Source organism: Protopterus annectens, chromosome 14.part0 (genome assembly GCF_019279795.1).
Source record: "Protopterus annectens isolate FY-2018-M chromosome 14.part0, PAN1.0, whole genome shotgun sequence".
Lineage (NCBI taxonomy): Eukaryota > Metazoa > Chordata > Ceratodontiformes > Protopteridae > Protopterus > Protopterus annectens.
In genome coordinates, this window is record NC_056748.1 from 265372582 (window position 1) to 265391347 (window position 18766).

Sequence of the window (18766 nt, forward strand, 5' to 3'; positions counted from 1 at the left end):
CAACTAATTAAGTGTTGTTTATATAGCATCAGTGAGACTGAAACTTTTTTGAAGTTAATGTCCATTGTACTGATGAATAATGTATTTCTCTTTAGAGATCAAGTCTATTGGCAGAGAAATGGGGTAGCTATGGGGAGCGCTTGCTCCAATAGCTATGCTAATGCAGTTATGATGCAATGGGAAGCAAATCATTTATTGGAAGGTCCATATAGCAAATTTATTTTGTTCTACAGGAGATTTGTAGATGACCTTTTAATGTTATGGGGGTGGTACGCTACTAGAATTAATGGATTTTGTTAAGCTTATTAATGGCTCCACAGAATTTTTGAGGTTTACTATGAATTTTTCAAGGACAGGTATTAACTTTCTAGATGTGCTTGTAGAAAGGGATGTCAATGGCACTATCTCTACTAAATTGTATAGAAAGGAGTATCATGTCAATAGTCTTCTCTCTAGAGGTAGCATGCACCCTAACTATATATTTAGGAATGTGGTGCAGAACCAGTTTTATAGAGCCTCCAGGTTGTGTGAGGAATGAAGATTTTCAAGAACAGAAATCCAGAACCACCAGAGAACTAGTTGAGAGAGGCTATGATCGAGCATTTGTTGAACGAAATGCAGCTCATGTCACTCATTTGAGAGATACTAGAGCCAAGCCCTACTTCTCAGAGAGGCAGTCTAGAGAGTTTAACAGTAAAGCAGATAAAATTAAAGTATGTATAACATACTCAAGGGATGTTTTTAAATACACAGATATTATTAATCAACATTGGAGCATATTATTGACAGATCCACAGATATGTAATATAATAGGATTTAAGCCTCAATATATTTTTAAAAATAGAAAGATTTTAAAAAGGAGGTTATGTAATGTTAAAGAGAGGAAAATTAGATATGCTCCCTTTGGCACTAAACCATGTGGTAAATGTACACAGTGTAGACATATTGGTGAAGAGACATCTTTTACACATCCAGATACGGGTAGAATCTTTGATATTAGAGTATAAGCCAACTGCGAAACCATGCATGTTGTCTACTTAGCAGTATGTGTATTGTGCAAATGTTTCTACATAGGCAAGACAGACCGCACTCTCAAAGATAGAATTAGAGAGCACATATACCATATAGGTAAAGGCAGTGATACCAATGCTCTAGCCAAGCATGTGAAGTTAGTAGGTGGACAGCATAAATTCTTATTCACAGTTGTGTCCAGGACCTATGAGAATGCTAGAATGGGTGATATTAGGTCCAGGACTGAAGAAATGGAAGCAAAATGGATAGTGATGTTAAGGGCTAACTATGGCCATGGACTTAATGACCATATTCCCTTGAAACCAGTGTTAGGTAAAAGACCCCTTTTTAGATAGAAAATACTTATGTACATAAAAACACAATCTATGTATTTTATGTATATTAGCACTTTTATGTAATTGCTGTATATATATATACATTTTTGATACATCTTTGACATATTTATTTATTTTTTGATACTTTTAATATACTTTTTTATTATGTATTTTTATTTCATTATATTTCTTTAAATGTTAATCGCTTCTGATCATGTGACTATTTTAGAAGTGGATATAAGGTGTGTGTTTTTTGTGTTAGAGTTACACCTGACGAAGCATTTGTGAAAGCACTAGTGTAAGCAATAAAGTGGTACTACTTGTTTAATTCCTGGTGCTTTTTATTTTCTACAAAGTGACACTGGAATCTTGCCTCAGCAACCTTTTTGGAAGTATTTTGTCTCTTGTTATTAGCTGCTATTGGGGTATCTGGTATTTGGTCGTTTACTTCATTTTATTCACTTGTAAAATATTTGTTAAAATCTACCACGCTACTATGTATGTGCCAAAGCTTTTTTACCACTTTTTTTTTTTTTTTTTTAACTTGTGTAACTTGTACCATGTAGTTATTAAGTATGTACTGGAGCTTTTCTCCCTGGGCCTCTGCTGAAAAAGGGCTTCAGCTCAGCCAGACACTCCCGGTCAACAAATGCAAAATAAAATAAATAAATAAATAAGTGCTTAAGTACATGCAATTAAAACGTTGCAGCATTAAATGCTCAAGTACTAGCAATACTATCTCCAGCAATGAAAGAACCCAAAAAATGAACAAATAACAATTACACATATCTAGATGTGTACATCATATGTTTATTAAGGCAGTATTCATATATGAGAATATGATTCTGTCAAATGGTATAATGGCACCAGCATTCACTAACTTCACTGTAATATGATACATCTAAAACAAAATAAAACCATGACAATATAAATAAAGTTAATACAAATACAAGCTTTCACATACAGATCACTCTTTATCAAGTAGTTAAATGCCCCAACCCACATTCCTTAAATAAAATAAATTAATCACACAATCAATGATGTAAACCCCTTGACTTCAGAATAGGTTTTAGAGGGCAAGACCCACTCATGCTAGGCTTCTTCATTGCATTAAGCCTACTAATCCATTCATATTCACAGCCTTCAGTCTTGTTAGTAATATCACCCTTCCTAACTCCACATATAATCAAAAAGAATGGGATATACCCATCAATGAAACATCCTTAGCTAAAGCACTGGTAAGGTTCATTTCTGTTAATATCCTAAATATGTTGGAGTATCCTATCTAGTAACCTTCTTTTGTTTTTATTTGGTGAGCGCTTTCATGCCTAAAGCACTTCTTCAGACCATAATACCAACAAAACACAAAATCCTTAAATACATCTATCAATTAAACATCCAATTGATTACAAAGAAATTTAAAACCCAATTTCAGTTATATAAATTATGTATTTTCAGTACCAGCTTTAAAGGAATATTATCATTCAGTCCAAAATCTCTAGTAGATTGTAGTTTAATAATCCATCTTAGATCTTCATATTCAGTTTTATTAACAATATCAACTTCCCTAATGTTCTTATAAACAAGTTGTAACACCATAAAGCCAAAGAAATGTCCAAAATTGCTGTTGACTTGTTTGGCTAAAGCACTCATGGTGGCATTCCTACATATGTCACCAATATGCTCCAATATTCTCTCTTTTAACAAAGATTAGTCTTTCCTACATAAAAAAGGAACAAGTGTTGCAAGTTGCTAAATATACTAGATCTTTACTCAAACAATCTGCACGTATTCGAGGACATATTCTATTGTGCAGTTCCAGGATGTACAAAGGTTTTTGGAAGATATAAACTTACAGGCTTTACAAAGTCTACAAGGGAAAGTACCTACGCTATTAGAAACCAACTGTTTAGAGCCAAGAGTAGAAAAACATAGCCTTTGTTTAATGGCTAGCCCATTTTTAAAACAAAAACTCAGTTGAGTCCTGATAATGTCACTAATACCCTGATTGGCCATTAAAATAGGCCAATTCCATTTAATTGTTTCACAAATCAAGCTCACATTACTAGTAAACGTAAGGGTAATACTAACCTTCTTAGTGTCAGTAAATATATCTTTAACAAATAATTGATTACTCCTGCTAGAAAAATATGGTTTCCCACTCATTTCCCGTAGAGTTTTAACTTCTTGGAGAGCTTTGTCTATATCATGCCTACTATAGCCTCTCACTAGAAATTCATTACTAGTTTTATTGTAGACTTCATTCAACCCCAATTACATCCATATGCAATCTTGACATTCTGAGAAATTGTCCCTTCAAAATATTACAATAGATATAACTAGGGTGTATGCTTGTATGATAAAGAATACTATTCCTCCAACTCGACTTCCTATAAATGCTTGTATCGATGGAACCTTTATCATCTTTACATAGTTTCACATCTAAAAAATCTGTCTCTGAGGGTGACCAACTGGCTGTGAACCTTAAAAAGTCAATACTGAGATTTAAAAACTTTCAAAAAAACAATTCAACTCATTAGTAGTACATTTTCCTAGCATAAACATGTCATCCACAAATCTTATAATACAGAATATTACTATTAAATCTGCTTGTTGGCGCTGCTATTGGCGCATGTTGTGCCCATAGCTACACCAAACTTTTGCAAAAATATTCACCTTCAAATGTAAAAACATTGTGATCAAGTACAATATCTAGCAGCATACATAAAAGATTAATCTGATTGATAGAAAATTCACTAGTGTTAGATAAAAAAGAATGCACTGGCTCTATACCATAATCATTTGGTATAACAGTAAAGAGTGTATTAATATCCATAGTAACAAACAAGGTTTGATTCATATCTGTTTTATCCTCTAGACATTCATACAAAATACTTAAAAAGTCTTTGGTATCTTTCAGTACAGCTGGTGCCCTAGTCAGCACAGATTTTAACTTGTCTTCAATATATATTGATAAGAGTTTGATTAGCCAACCTCACCCTGAAACTATTGGGTACACTGGAAGCTCATTCGAATTCTTATGAATTTTAGGTAAAACAGGTAAAACCAATTCATCAACACTCAAAAACAAACAAATCATATGTTAGCAAACCAGTCATCAGAAAATCATAAAGATTTTCATACACTTCTTTAATCAAGTTATTAAGTTGTACTTTTGTGATCTTACTGTAAGTGGACTCATTAGCTAGTAAAGACTGCATCCTGCCTACACAAAAAGATCTATCCATAACAATGATAGTGCCCCCCTTCTCGGTAGGGAGTATCTGAATGTCCTCATTGTGTTCCAGTTCATTTAAAGCTACATATTCATCCCCAGTTAAATTACATTTTTACTTTGAGAATATAATAAATCATAAACTTCCATTTTGCAGACCTATATAAACACCTCTAAAAGAGGATGAGCAAATGGATTACAAACATTAGGTCTTTTAAATTTATTAATACTCAATTCAGTAGGAAACAGCCATTTTAACATAGCATTACAATCAAAAAGTTTAAGTCCAAGAACAACCTCAACAAAGTCCAAACTCAAAGAGAGCCCTCTATCCAATAAACTAATCTGAGATTCACTCAAGTCAAAAACTGAAATATTATGTATCAGTGTTCTTACTTCTGATGCCCCACTGAATCCAATTTGACTTCCTGTTCTGACATCTTCCTTTTCTTTCTCCCCTGCTCAAAGAATGCTTGTTTTGATGGTTCACACTTGCTTTACTGGAAGCAGAAGGAGTGGAAAATAATTGACAGATAAAGAGGGTAGTGCAACAGAGTCTTTCCATCTTGTATTCAATTCTGAAGAGGTTCCAGGTTTGACAGTATAAGTTGACACAACTGGTGCTCTAACTGTATCTTCCTCATTGGCTGTACAGCTTAAAGTATTGGATGAGCCCTCTGAATTGTTCAAAACACCCCCATTTATAACAGTTCTCAGAGTTTCACATGGCCAAAAAAATTGTGCCTATATTTAAATCATTGTAGTCATGCTCTAATTTTTTTCTTTTTCAGAAACTGAAGTTTATCAGCATACAGGCTAATATTAACTAGCATTTCATCAGTTTTTACAATAAACACATCTTCCGGGAACTTAATCCTAATTTCATTTAATTTCTTCTCAGTCTCAACAATCAAGTATTCCTCTGTCAGTTTAAAGAAATCAATTAAAAGCCTCATATAATTAAAACTCTTCTGAATGTTAAGAGCCTGCCAGCTTCTTAACAGTTCCAGATGTAAATCACTGTATGTCGGCATTCAAAGAATGCACAATCCCCCTGGAATAACTTTATGAAACAGGCTTCTAAATGAAGTCTCTGCCATTGCAGTCTCTTAATCTTTTATAGTTTATTCCCCACATCTTTCAGTAGATCAAGAAAACTTTCCATATCAGCAGAAAATTTAATACCCAAAGTATCAGTCCATAGTTACTGATCTGGGAACCTGTGTTGACAATGAACTGTCATTTGATCACCATGTACTCACTGTTGTAAGTAAGTCATTTTTTTTCTTGCACAACTTATAACTAAAAGTACTCTATCCAGATCCATGGAGATACTGTACTCAGCATTATACCGATCACTGAGTATAATTCCCTTTTAGTATGTACCTGTTCAAAGACTTGTTACAACTGAAATAATCTCAGCACTTTTCCAATAAAAAAATAAGGTTCTAAATCATAAAATCTATGCAGACCATGTTAAATCCTTGTTGCTATTCTCAGCATCATACATGCTACTGAGGGGCAACCTCTGCTTTCCTTATAAGGCTTCAATAGACCCTATTCTTTCACACCTATTACACATTTGCAAATTGAATAGTGTTAAACACCCACTCAAGGTATCTCAGTCTTGTCTGCAGAATAAATAGAACACGGACGAATAGTTTTATGTCACAGATAATACCACCTCTATGGAACCGTCTTCCACTCCACATAAAGAAAAGTGCTTTTCTTACTCTATTCAAACAATTTGGATGAATGGTTGGGTAATCATAGATTCACCCTGAGTTTAGCACCTCAGTTCCTCATGGATAGGGTAAATGTAAATGCCCCAACATATTCTTGTCAGACCATTTCTGGGTTGTTTGTATGCAAAATATAAGGTATAAAAACTACCGTGGGAATGCAAAACTAGACTTCTTAAGATCCTCACAGGTCAATAGCCTAGTACGTATCTATGAATGTATATAATTTGCAGTTCTATTCATAGTTTGATTGGATTTTGTTTGAATGCCATGCTTGTCATGCATTGTCTCTGTACTTCATTGTTTATTTTGTGTGTGGATTATGTCAGAGGGAACGGTTAGCTTAACTTGATTTCTTCCTATTGGGTCTTGTTCATGTAGTATATAGGCTACAGGTTCACAGGCCCTTATCAGACTAGCTATGCAGTCTGACCCAGTTGTACCCCTATGTATCATGGACAATTATTAGGAGGTGATATCTTAGTTAGGAAGTTTTCCAGACCTGGGGTAAATTTACAATTTTCCATCCATTGGTAAAGGTTATGATTAGACAGGTTTAGTGATGGACTCTGCTTCACAAGGATAAGGAACCTGTTCCAGAGGATGGGATCCTCTGAGATATATATCTATCTCGCCAACATGACTTACTTATGACTTGAGCAAAATTTAAATCTTTAGATCTAATAGTTATGATGCTGTTCATTTTGTGAATGTGCAAAGAGTTTATCAGGGCTGAATCTGGGGATGCCTTGTATACCAGACATAGATCGCCTCTCAGTAACCTGTAGGAGATTGAGTAGAGAGATAAGGCTTCAAGGCAATCCATTTAGGACAATATGTTTATACCATGGATTCTCCTGGTAAAGAACCTTTGTGGGCTTTCCAACTGTTGCACTTGTCTGATCAGGTATACCGAAGGGTATATACCAATTATGGGTCTGATAATGGCCAAATAAAAGTAGCATTATGATTTCCTTGGACCTGGATGTCAGGCCCTTACTTATAAGATCAGTGACATGGAATAAGTTTCTAACTACGTTGTCCACACGTTGGTCAAAGATTACTGTCTACATATATTCCCAGATCCCTGGCTATGGGAAATGTTTCATTGAATGTATTTGTCACTTCATGTTATGAGAGCATTTTAGGTCATTCCAATTGCAAAGTCTTCACAAAACTATAAAAGTATCATTGCTAAAATGATATACATTCCTTACATGATTGTAGTGGCTGGGTATGATGTTTTTGTAAGATTTCTTGTGGCATAAGAGGGTTGATGATCACTTAAGCTACCAGATAGTGTGCCTGACTGAGATGTGTTTCTAGGATCCGTTGTTAGAATATAGTCAAATTTTGTTTTCCTTTTGGGGGGATTGCTTTATCTGGTAGTTATATTAAGTTGGGTAAAGCCATATACGTTAAAATGTTAAGATGGATTGCTTGTGTCTGCTAGGGACCAGGGTGTGTTAAGATATACTAAAATTATGGCAAGTTGGCTAACATTGAGTGTTAGTTATCCAGGATAGAAGGTCTTCAGCAGTGGGAGTATTGTTATTTGATGATATGTAGAGGCCAAAAATATATGGGCTTTTATGGGAATTTAGCCTTTGGAGGGTTATAAGTATTTTAACAAAGAAGTCATTCATGAGTTTCATATATTCTAAGCCAAGCTGTAAATTCATTTCCTGCCACTTTTCTAGTAGAACAGGATACATATTGGCATATGAAGGCATTTTCAGAACCCTTAGACCACAAGGTACTATGCCCAGTTCTGAATATGCCAAAAAGCTGTAACATTGCCACTGTAGTGCCTTAAACTTTCTTACCTTCTTTTCTAGAGTAGCAAATTGATGTAAATAGTTACGTTCATCATCACTCTGTTGTAAAGTTTTAACTCGAGTAGGAACAGTAGTTGGTAGTAGGGATGAACTAGATGTGTTTTTAAACTAAACAACAGCACTGAATTTTTACATTTTTCTATGACATGTTCAGATACTAGCATTAACTTTCTAGATGTGAGAATTTTGTTTGATGGTGCTGAAATTCAAACTACTGTTTATAAAAAACCTACACATAGGAATACATTTCTCCATTGAAACAGTATGCATGCACCACGTGTTTAAAAGTGTCACAAAAGCTCAGTTTGTTAGAATTAGTAGACAATACTTCTATAGAGGAATGTAAGAAACAAATGCAGGAAATTAAAGATGAATTTATGGAGAGGGGCTATAATAGGAAGTCCCTAGATATGGAAATTGAATATGTCTTGAGCTGCAGGGATGATAGTACCAAACCTTATTTCTGTATGAACACAATGGAAGTACCCTTTATAACTAAGGAGACCAACTTAGATGTAGGTAAGCTACGTTTTGTTACAGGTTTCAACAGAGCTACTTCTGAGGTAAGAAGAATTATTAATAATAACTGGTGTATATTAACAACTCTACCTGAATTATGTCCCATAGCTGGCATGAAACCCAGTTTCTCATATAGAAACTGTCAGAGTTTAAAGCAGAAGTTATGTTATAAAGACATAACTGTTCCAAATTTTAACTGTACACCACAAATCTATTAATTAGCTTTATTTTAAAATTAATATTTTCTTGTTTGTTCTCTCCACTGTAACTGCTGATGTGCTGCATACCACTGTAAAAACATGTCTATTGTAATTTGTGTGTATACTGATCATGTCTAAATATCTAAATGCATCTGTAATATTTTCTATGTGGAGCTTTTCTCCCTGAGCCTCTGCTGAAAAAAGGCCTTTTCAGCTCAGTCAGACACCCCGGTTAACAAATGTAAAATAAAAATAAAATAAAAAACATGTGTGTCAAGAATGGTGGGGTAACAGCAGCTAAATCAGGTACCTTTCCTTGCTACAATTGTAGCTGTTGTGAAGTCATTAACAAAAATAATACTCTTCAACACCCAATAACTAGGAAGAATTATATATTTTCTGGCTTAGCAACATGTGTTACAAAGTATATAATATACCTGCCTACCTGTAATAGATGTCAGGCATTTTATGTTGGGAAATCTACCAGAAAACTGAAGGAAAGAATAACTGAGCACTGTTCAGAAATAAGAAGAAATATTAACACTAATTCCTTGGCTAAACATATCAGTACATATGGAAATGCACATAAATTATCTTTTAGGGTGATAGAGTATATAAGGATATATGAGGGGGAGATTTTAACAATAAGCTTGAGATGAAGGAATATCAATGGATAATACACCTTTGTGCTGATGTATTACCAGGTTTAAACCAGACTGTTTCTTTAAAACCTGTACTAATGTATAAACAAATATGTTTGAAATAGAGTTATGTGCTTCTGCAACTATTGTTTTTAACTAGGATTGATTAATTGAATAATTGATAGCTGTGTGATTTTTGATAGTACATAAAAATGTTTAGTATGTGTTAGTATTTTATACACTGATGAAGGGTCTGTTTGAGCTGAAAGCTTTGTTTTATTAAACACTTGTTCAATATCAGCATTGCTTGGTTTGTTTCATACTGCAGGAAACATTCAGTCACCAAATGTGTTAACCCTTAAAATTACACGCTGCTGTTACTGGCAGGAGACATTCAGTCACCAATTCAGAAGAAGATAAAGTTACTTTCAAAAAAGTTATTTGGTCACTCTGTTTCACATTAAAATGTTGGATGCTGCTATAAATTTTCAGACATGCCCAGCTCACTCTCTTTATCATTTAGATTATTAGGCTGATATTGTGTGTACTATTTAGTACAGTTTCAGTATGACACCATAGCATCTCAGATGATCTGTCATGTTCAATACTCAAATTTGTAGTTTAATGTTACATCCAATCAGTTGCATGATCATCAGGTCTGAAAAATGTTCTTGGATTAATTAAACCTTTAATTGGAAATTCGCAAATATATACAATTCTAAAAAAAGTTGATTTATCTGTGGTGGATGGCTCCCTTGTGCTGTATGGCCAGATGTGGCTATTTCCTGCTCCATGGACTTTTCCTGCTCCATGGAGTTTTGTCCTGAAGCATTCAAAACAGGCTGTAACTTTGTAGGCCCTAGTCTGTTGCATTTCTTTGAAGACTTTCATTGTTGTAGAGGAACCAACATGTAAGCTGCAAGTTTGTTGAATGTTAAGCCTGTAACATTTTCTGCTGCAATCCTGGTAAAGTCATATACCTGAGAATTCCATTTGCTGGGTTGAATTTGACATTACAGTGATCTGAATTACTTGTGGGTTATTTGAACAATACTTTTCTTATATTATAAATGTTGATCTTCCCCTTTCTTAACATCTTCAAAATAATTCTCCTAGTTGAAACGTTTTGAATACTTGCTATTGCACGTTTGCCTCTCTTAGTTATCTAACTATTTAAATCTTGCAAATATTTAACCATTCATTAAAAGGACATATCTGTCTGTGATGTGTCAAGCTCTCCAAGCATGTATTTTTGAAATTTAATAGATGTTTGCTTTAAATGTAAACTGCTCTACTTTAAAATATTGGGATTTAATGCTACCAGATCTATAAATCAATCTTTAGGTGCTGTGGTGCTAAGATTTAGTTTAACTAATATATTAGTTGAAATGGCCATGATGTTTTATGCTTTTCATATGTATTTAGTGTGTGCTTACAGTTAGCTGGTTGTTTAATCTTGATCTATAAAAATGTTGGTACTTTTCCGTTAAATCCCTACCACTTTGCGCTGCTGTGTTTTGCCGCTAATCCTTAACAAAAAAAATCAAGAAAACTAAACAAGACGTGCCCATTTTTCCAAAGTTACTAAATCTGCAATAGGTTAGAAATGGTTTACTAGTAGGTGTCACTGTGCACTATGAAATATTGGAGCAAACACTTGTTCTCTCCAAGCAGAAAACAATAAGAATGCACAAGATGGAAGTTCCTACACGTCTGAGTACAGGAAATTAGTTTTTTTGAGTTACAGCTAAAACATAATTTCTTAAATGTGGTGTTTATTCAGGATGCCTCTAAACTGTTCCTAATTTTACAGAACATATCTGATTTTTCCTTATATTTTTGCCAGAACATGACGTGCAGAAATTTGGGGAAGAGAGTAATACATTTAGCCTCCGCCACCACATTTTATCCCATATGCTGTTTGAAATTTCACCCATGTAAAGACTGAGTTAATGCACTGAGGCAAGTACAGTACAATATGTGGTTTATTAGGGGAGATGGTAACAAGGGATTTAGAAACACATACATCTTAGAAAACTATACCTGAAACACTAAACACAAATGATAATTAAAACCTGACAGCACTGCAGCCAGTCTTAATTTTGGTAACACACACACACATACACACACCGGTTATTTGACCAAAAAAAAAAAAATTTTTACTTAAGCATACACCCTTCCAAAGATACAGACAAATTTCTTGGGTGTTGGCAAGCAGGAAGGAGGACAAACTAAAGACCGAGATAACTGCCGACGAAATAGCGGCAAAACACAGCAGCGCAAAGTGGTAGGGGTTTAGCAGAAAAGTACCAAAATGTTTTAGAACTGTTTCCTAATTGCTATTACTCATTAAGAACTTTACTGTTTCATATAATCCAGTTTTAGAATATTAATTTAATTCTTGACTATGTTTTTGTGACTGTTTTTCATTGAGAGTGTTTAGGGATAGGCCCTGGGAGTATGAACAAATAGTTTTCTACTCATTGCAAACAGGGAATATTTCTTAACTATCTCCACCACTCAAAACAGCTATAATGGCTAGCAATCTATATTTGAACAATCTGTTTTATTTTTTCTTATATATATAATTCCAGTTTGTCTTATTTAAGGAAGACTAAGCTCCTAGTTCCAGCTGTAGCCCAGGTCTTATACATATATCTTTTACCTAATGTACCAAGTTCATCTAATTATCATAAGTCATCATTTTTGCAATTTAATGTTGTACTCTTGAGTAATTGATTCATGGAATATAAACAGACTGCAATCTATTACAAAAGGAAACCTTTTCCTCACCTCTTTTATAACTCTAAAACCCATGTTTATTTTTCTTCAAGATACCCATCTGAATCCTCAGCAATGGGTCTGTTTGCTTTAAAAATGGCTAAGTTGTATTATCACAATATGTAGTTCTAGTAATAGATCAGGTGTTGCCATCCTTACAAAATCCTCATTTAGAGAGAAGGTAAGTACTTTCAAAGCTGACTCTGAAAGTATATGGTACTATTTTATAATGAATCATACTAAAATCAAGAAACATGTACTTTTTCTAAATCATTTTTGCTGTATGCAAGGAACAGGCTAATTTCATTGCAAAAATCCATGATCTGCTTAAGGTGTTTAAACAAAACCATTACTTTATCACTGCTAGAGACTGGAAATCAGTCCTTGACCCTGCTGTAATACATCTCAACAACTATCTCCCATCCCTTTCCATACTTGATTTAACTATATATTTCAATTTACCTAACCCATTTACAGTTTTCAACTCTAAAAAAACAATCTAAGAATTGTACTTTCTCTCTGCTTGACATAAATCATGGTCAATAATAGACTTTTTTCTAACTTCTAATGAATTAACTAATGCTATATCTGACTGCATTACTAACCCTAGATGTTTTTATGATTATTCCAAAATGTACAACTCTAAATGGAAACAGATAATGGAACAAGATAAACTTTGTTTGTTCTTGGATAATACAGTAAATTCTCAGTTAACCGGAACTCAAGCAACCAGGAAAAAAAAAAAATCAAAGAAATACAGTACAATTTTCATGTGTTGCACTTTCTGTTTCCCCTGAAGAAACATACCTTACATTTTTAGAGTTTCAGATTATTTATTCAGTCAGTTTATTATTTTAGTCAGTTATTTTTTCCCCTAACTAAATCTTACAATTTCAATAACTTTACAAATCAGTTTAACCTGAATATAAATCAGTCCTTACAATACTTAGACATTACATTTCATTATGATCCATCTTTAAATTAACAGTCTAACATTGCAAACGTTTGGTCTCATTGTAATAGCGATATTAAAATATGGTCTAATCTTGTTTTTTTTTTCTTTTCTCTCTAGAATAGCCATCAAAAAATGAATGTTTCCACAGACTTTTGTTCTATATGATTTCTGGTCACAAAATACACAATATTGTTTTAACTCCATCACCTACACTCTACCTAAGTTCACTTGGGCACAAAATCAGAGACCAAGTCTTTCAAATTTTCAATTATTTTATCCATGAATTCAATAAGATTAATGAAAACATTTTCATATAATCCTAAAGATAATGTATGGGCTCCAGCATGGGTCAGGATGTGGGCTAATAAAATAAAACTGTACTATTGCAATCATCTTGCTCTTCCATTTTCACAATTCAAAACCTGAAGCCATTAAAATGCATGAGTTTCTAATTAATCTTATCATAGCTTTTCAACAAGCTTCTCAAATTACTTAATTTGATGGATGTTTTTTTCTTTGTTTCAAGCAATACATTTAAATTCTAATATCACACTGAACAATAAATATCATCCTAGTATCAAACAAAAAATGGTCTACAATTTTTATTTATGTTCTCTACATCAGAACAACTCAAAATACAATTAAATCTTTGATCAAATGTTATACATTGTTCATGGAATCATAGGAGTTTACTAGGCTAATTGCCCTGGTGCCCTTACAAGCCTAGCCAAGTTTTTATCCCCAAAAAGAAACCTCAGTCAGCACCTGTTGCCCCTGTCAGTGAGGTCACAGGTGGAACCCTGGGACAAATTTGTGGTTTCCCATCCATTCATCAAGGTTGCACTTGAAGAGGATCACTGATGTACTCTGTTTGACGTGAATAGGAAGTCCACGGGGCATCCTCTCCAGCAGGTTTTGTTGATGTTGAATATTAGATTCAGGCCTTTAGAGCAGGTAATGCACGAGTAGTTAGACTTATGGATATGGAGCATCCCTAGTAGGGCAGGGTCCAGGATTGCCTTGTAGGAGAGACACAGATCACTGCTGTCTCTCACCTACAAGGTAATCTCGGACCCTGCCCTACTAGAGATGCTCCATATTCAACATAAACTAAAGGTTAAACCACAGTCTGAGGAATCTTTAAACTTTTCAACATACATTTGGACTGTGCTGACTTTTAATAAAGCTGTATCTACTTAATACAAGTTGATTATTAACTACAAATTCCAGGATTCCTATTTTATTTCTTCATAGTGGGCCCTACATAATTCCATAGTTAATAGCAAAATTGTTACACCATCCATAATTCAAACTAACATGAAATATATATTCTTTTTAAGAAATTATACTTCACCCAATTTATGATATTATAAATGTAATACCAATTTAACATTCTTGAAACTACTGAACAAGAAATAGGTAAAGAACGTTAACTACCTCTGTGTCTTGAGACACACTTCCTTAAAAAGCAGGTCCAGTTGAAAAAAGTTTTAAAAATCTCAGCAAAGTCCGCTACAGTAATCAGATGGTTTTATTAAACAAATACGATAATCCAACGGTTAAGCGCTTTCACTTGCTCCACTGCAAGCTTCATCAGAATGCTGGTAAATGAATCTCCCTACAATTAAATAAACTTTTTGGCGCCAAAACCAAGCCATTTAAATACATTTCTTTAAAGACATATTACTATGATATGTCAAAATACAACTGGCGCAAATGCCTAATAACACATAGATCATGTCTCCAGTTGCCATGAAATAATCACAGAAACATAAATAGGTGTATATAAATAGATGTTATGGAAATGTATATATATATATATATATATATATATATATATATACATATATATATATATATAAACATGCAAAAATATATAAACAGATAAAAAGTATAAATAAAATGTTAGAACCTGTCGTTCTATCTCCTACTATACATATTGTCCTATAATAGAGTATCCTATATACATGTATAAAGCACATAATTAAAATGTTAAGTACTGTTTGTTAAAAAGTCAACTCAGGAATGCATAAACAAAACCTATATATAAACTAAAATAATATAATGAAAAATGAAAAACATCATATAAATCTATAAAAAAATGCCTAAAAATATTCTAACATATACCCTCATGGACCAGAAATACTAGTAAGTGGAATATAATACTTTCAATCCATAGCTAGCAAGGGTTTAATCGAAATAACATCATTAAGTCCTGGTGGAGTGCAGGAATCTAGCAGAACTTGCCACCAGTATTCTTTATAAGACAGCAAACCCTTGAAATCACCCCCCTTGATATCTGTTTGAACACTATCTACTATAGCAAAATTGAAATAATGTTTGTCACCACACTTCTTTATGTGTCTGTACAATGCATTTTTCTCATCTTTGGTTTTAATACTATATAAATGTGCATATATGCACTTGTTGAATTTCCTTTCAGTTTTTCCTATGTAAAAACCAGGGCATATAGGTTCATAGGTACATGCTAGGCTATCTGCCCTAGGGCATTTATAAGCCTAGACAGAGTGTGTTTGGCTTTCGCCACCCATTTTAAATTAATTTTGCTATGCCCTTTTTCAAGGTTAGTATACTGTGCCTCTGTCTAACAGTGACACAGAAGTGTTACCCGGGGTAAACCTACGATCTCCCATCCACTCATCAAGATTCCTCTTGAAGAGAGTCAATGAGGGACTCTGCCTAACCTGGACTGGGATTTTATTCCAGAGTGAAGGTAGCCTCTGGGTTATGAATCTGTCCCTCCAGCATGTCCTATTTATTTCAGTGCTGAGGTTCAAGTCTCTCGAGCGCGTAGCTCGATGGGATTTGGATTTTCTGAGGTGCAGCATGTCCATTAATTCTGGGTTGGACATGGCTTTATACGTCAAGCACAGATCGCCTCTGAGCAGGCGATATGCCACTGAGTAGAGATGGAGTTTCTTTAACTGGGCAGCATATGGCATCTGTTTGAGCCCTTTGATCCTCTTGGTGAGGTACTTTTGGGGTCTTTCCAGTTGCTGCAGGTGTCTGGTAAGGTACATCCCAAAAGGGGCATTGTACTCAATTATGGGCCTGATGAGGGATGAGTAAAGAGGCACGATGACCTCCCCTGATCTAGATGTGAATCCTTTCATGATTAGGTGGGCTATATAAAATGTTTTTCTAACCACTTTGGCCACGTGGTTGTCAAATGAGAGATTGCTATCAACTTGGGTCCCCAGGTCCCTAATTACTTCTTCTGTACTTAATGGATTACCACCTATGTGGTAATTTGTGGGCACTTTGTTTTTGCCAAAGGGGATGACTATACACTTTTTGGTGTTTAGCTTGAGGCCATGGCTCTGGCACCAGTTGTCTGTTTCTATGAGGCCCTTTAGGAGGATGCTTGTGTCGGCTGGAGAGTTGATTATGGCGCCCAGTTTGCAGTCATCTACGAACTTGGTCAGCCACAGTCCCTCCATGTTGGCCTGTACCTCTGAGAAATATATACCAAACAAGAGAGGTCCCAGGACTGAGCCTTGTGGGATGCCACTTGTAACTGGTTTGGAGTCTGACATGGCTCCAGCAATTCTAACCATGTGGATTCTGTCCTTGAGCCAGTTTGCAACCCGTCTAGTGACATAGGGGTTTATATTTAAGCTGGTGAGCTTATCTATAATGCCCAAGTGGGGTATTGTATCGAAGGCTTTTGCAAGGTCCAGGTAGGCTGTGTGGACCACCTTCCCCCCGTCAATGGCCTTGGTGACTGTTTCAAAGAAATCGACTGGGTTTAAGAGGCAGAATCTGCCCTTGACAAAGCCGAACTGGGTAGGATCCAGTGTCTGTAGGTCCCCAATATCTTTATTTATGAGGTCCATGATGATCCTTTCCATAGCTTTGCAGACCAAGCTAGTCAGGCTTATGGGGCAATAATTTCCAGGATCCATTGAGGCACCACCTTTGTGAAGAGGGACCACTGTTGCTGTACGCCACTCTCTGGGTTCATATCCTGTAGTAAGGCTGAGATTGAACAGTAGTTTTATGTTTGGGTTTAGCTCTTCTTGGAGTTCATGTAGGACGCAGCCCAGGACAGCGTCTGGTCCCATTGATGCTGTGTTTTTTGCTTTGGAGAGGGCAGCTCTTACCTGAGCATCTGAGATGTCAGGGAGGCAACACTTTGCTGGGATAGATATTTGCCCTTTTGGTGGGGAGGGGGGGGGGGAGAAGTTTGCGCTGAACCTGTCAGCTAGGATGTTGGCAATGTCTGTGGGTTCGATGTATTTTTTGTCATTTTGGACTAATTCTGAGCATATCTGGGAATTCCCACCCAGGTTCCTAACATAACTAAAGAAAGCCTTGTGATTATCCTTAGTGTCCTGTGCAATTTTTCTCTCAAAGCTGGCCTTAGACGATTTTATGAGTGCCCGTAGTTTTTTGCTAATACTGATCAGAGATGCCGTCCCTTTTTGGGATTTTGCTCTATCATATAGTAGCTTCCTCCTTCTATTGTATAGTTTGTTTATGGCTGGGGTCCACCAGACAGGACATCTGCCTTTGGAGGATTGGATCTTGGTTTTATTTGGGATTGCATGATCCATGCATTCCTGAAGGCATTCATAGAATACGTTTATAAAGGATTCTGCGGTCTGGGCCGTATTTTCCACAGGCTCGGAGGCTTTGAAGGATTCCACCTCGGTTTTGAGGAGCATGAAATTTGCTTTAGAGAAGTATTTCACTGTGGTTTTCTGGGCAGGGGGTGGGGTCGGGATGTGAATATCCAGTGAGATTAGTTTATGGTCTGATCTTACCAGTGAGGGATACACTTCTGGTCTGGAGCATAGAGTCCCCATGTTGGTGATGATCAGGTCCAGTATGTTTTCCCCTCTTGTGGGAGTGGTAACAAGTTGTTCCATAGTATTTGAGTTTATAAATTCTAGGAACCTTTGGGCTAGGGTGTTGGAGCTAGAGTAATGCTCCCAGTCTATGTTTGGGTAGTTGAAGTCGCCCAATATAATGGTGTTTGGAGAGACCTTCATATTTTCCTGTGTTCTCAGGAAGGCCGAGTGGGGTTCCTGGGTTTGAGAGTGTGGTCTGTAGCAGGCTCTAAACTGGAAGGCAGTTTTACCCACTGTTAGTTGCACATGGATAGTCTCTGATGCTTCGTGCTGTACCACCAACCTGGAGGTGTGGGTATCTTTGATGAATATTGATACTCCCTCTCCTTTTGTGGTTCGGTCCAAGTTTTGGGGCCAAAAAGCATGTTATGAGGTATAACCTGGTAGTGCTGGGGTGCTCTCGGGAGCCTTGAACCAGGTTTCTGTTACTGCACAGATATCAGTGTTCTCCATGCTAAGGAGAGTTTTGAGTGCGTACATCTTGAGGTTTAGACTTCTGTCGTTGAGTAGCATTACTCTTAGTTTCTTATCCCTTGTGATACCTATGAAAGTGGGTTTGTCTTTTGAGTCTTGCCTAAAAAAGGCACTATGGGGGAAGTAAGAGCCTTTGCCAATATTCGAAAGTCCAGGGGTGA